We start from the raw sequence: 2,656 nt of genomic DNA, 5'->3' as shown, positions 1-2,656 counted from the left end.
GACTGAAATAGGGTTCAACTAGGAACGCAGGCATAGGGAGAGGGGGCAATAGTGTGGAATTCAGAATAGGAAGGGGGGGGGGGGGCAACACTGTCTGTTTTTGCCTTGGTTTTGTAGGCATTCAGGTAGAAAATAAGTAGTCAATAATCAGTTTTGAAATGCGAGTTTAATCAGTTCAGAGAATAATCAGTATGAAATGTAGGCAAGAAGATAGATATATGTAGGCAATCAGATAGAGTTATGTAGGCAACGATCAGTTAGAGAATAGGCAGTAATGTGTGTTTTTGTTTTCTGTACGTAAACAATCGTCGTACATTTTTGATTTTGTAGGCAATTTTAATTAACATTTTTATAGGCATTGTTTTGTGTGTTCTTCGTAGGCAATTAAATTAGCATCATAGGCGATATTGTTGTGCTTTCAGCAGGCAGTTCTCAGGAATGTTCGCCATGTGTTCGTAGGCAACACCACTGTGTTTTGTGTAGGCAATCAGAGAGAGATAAGTAAGCAAAACAATGCATAAGATGTGTTCATAGACAATCCCGTAGGCAATAACATGTGTTTTTGTGTTTCATCAGCTGACAACACATTTTCTGTAGAGAAATACAAGCAAGGCGGCAAAATACTCACATATTTTTTCTTGCCATGGATTTTGTGCCTTTTTTATGCAGTATTGTAAGATACGTGAGAAAACTACAGATAGTTTTGGCATGGCATGGCATGGAAGCACTAGTTGTGGTTCTAGTAGTAGTAGCAGATTTTAAAGATGGCACTAACCTCTGCCATTTTCCTTCTGGGTAGCAACTAAAACTACGCGGCATACATGACACACATTCTAGCAGGTAGTCAAGATGAGAAAGTTATACTATGTAGCATATACAAAGTTTTTTCAGTACAAACCGAGGAAACCCCCTTACGAGAACAGATTATGAACTGACTCTCACGTTTGCTGGAGGTAAACGTGCGACTCCTGCATTAAGATTCAGGACTCATACAGATATTTGTTGTAGTAGCTCCTAGTGCATAAGATTGGCATCTTTGCCGCATTTTTTCTGTGAACTATGCTCTGGAAGTTTGACTTCATATGCAAAGAATAGGTTGCTTGAGTACGTAATTACCTCAAAATATCATGTGATGTTTTCATGTAATCTGGAATCGAAACTTGAAACCATAGTGGACATTCGATTTTCAGTAACTGAACTTTTTGGCATTTTAAAAAGTTAAATGCGCTGCTGCTTTGAGTGAGCTCTGAGTAATGAATCACCTTGAAATCTCATATGATGCTTTATATAAGCTGGATTTTGGTACTTAGATGTGTGGAACTCAATTTCGGTAATTGAAAACGGCCATTTTTTTTAGAAGTTAGATGTGCCGGTACTCGAAGTATTTGTGCATTTTTTTTCTGCAGCTAATGTGATGGAGTGAAGCTCTGAGCAGACTTCCACAAAATGTTCCCTCTTTTTTGGTGCTTTGGATTTTGGGTGGTGGCAGAGCTTGCACCATGCTAGCTCCCAGTCTGCTGTATTTGCTCGGCCACATTTGCAAACGCAAGCAATAATAAGACTAATTTCAGTAATCACATGTTTAAATGTAAACAATGTTGTACATGTATATATGTAGGCATCTTCATTTGTATACTAGGCATTTTTTAGTAGGCAATTTGTTTCAGCCAAAACACTAAATCACCCACCCCACAATTTAACCACATAGTTTCAGACTACTTTCTATGCAGGCCTATGTTTTAAAGGCGTCCCTAAGGCGACGCCTAGGCGACGCCTAGGCGTCGAAGCGCTCCCCCTCCGCTTTGGAAAATCGACCGCTTTGGGCGCCTAGGCGTCCAAAGCGCCCGCCTAGGCGTCGCCTAGGCGCCAAAGCGCCCCCCCTCCCTAAGGCGGTAAGGCGTCGCCTTAAAAACATAGATGCAGGCAACTAAGTCATTTTCTCCCTGCAATTTTACTTTCTGTTTTCCAACTATGAGATTTCTAAATCATTTTTTCCCACTAATAGCAGAGCAACTTCAGTTTAGTGGGAAATTTTACCAACTAATTTCAGACTACTTTTTGCAAAGCATGAAGGAAACTAAAACATTTTTCAACCTGCAAAATTCTTTCTCCTGAAGCAACTATGCTCCCTTTTAGTTGGGTTCCTACAAAGTGTGCCTGCAAAGGTTTCGCTAAGCAACTTTCTTGTATGTGTTTTTTCCATGAAACGGGGCCCAGAAAATGAAACAACATCAAACAAGTGCTCAGGATCTCTCTCTAACATCCAGGTCCAAAATCGGAGGGGGAGGGGGGGATGAATCATCCTGGTTCATCATACATCATCCAAGGAACAACTCGACCAATCGGACACACAAAGTCGCCCACCACCGGGTGCTAGGTCACCTAGCCCGCCGACATACTCGCCTACACATACCCAACCCCCTTGAAAAATCGCCTAAGCCAGCCAAAACGAACTCGCCCACCACCGGGTGCTAGGTTGCCTAACCCGCCAACCTACTCGCCTACACATACACACACCCACCTCCCTTGAAAAATCGCCTAAGCCGGCCAAAACGATCTTGCCCACCACCGGGTGCTAGGTCGCCTAACTCGCCAACTCACTCGCCTACACACACACTCACCCCCCTTGAAAATGGCCTAAGCCGGCCAAAACGAA

At 42.6% G+C, this 2,656-nt stretch overlaps 1 long non-coding RNA gene across 1 annotated transcript in view; it reads left to right on the top strand.

The window, feature by feature from the left end:
- The first annotated feature begins 100 nt into the window (after positions 1 to 100).
- Positions 101 to 2,656, top strand: part of LOC119303771 — a 4,963-nt gene continuing 2,407 nt past the window's right edge. Inside the window, exon 1 of the long non-coding RNA XR_005147985.1 lies at positions 101 to 1,892. This is a non-coding gene — a long non-coding RNA (uncharacterized LOC119303771). The remainder of the gene's footprint in view (positions 1,893 to 2,656) is intronic.

The sequence above is a fragment of the Triticum dicoccoides genome, chromosome 5A (genome assembly GCF_002162155.2).
Source record: "Triticum dicoccoides isolate Atlit2015 ecotype Zavitan chromosome 5A, WEW_v2.0, whole genome shotgun sequence".
In the NCBI taxonomy this organism is placed as follows: Eukaryota; Viridiplantae; Streptophyta; class Magnoliopsida; order Poales; family Poaceae; genus Triticum; species Triticum dicoccoides.
This window is presented reverse-complemented; position numbering and strand designations above follow the sequence as displayed.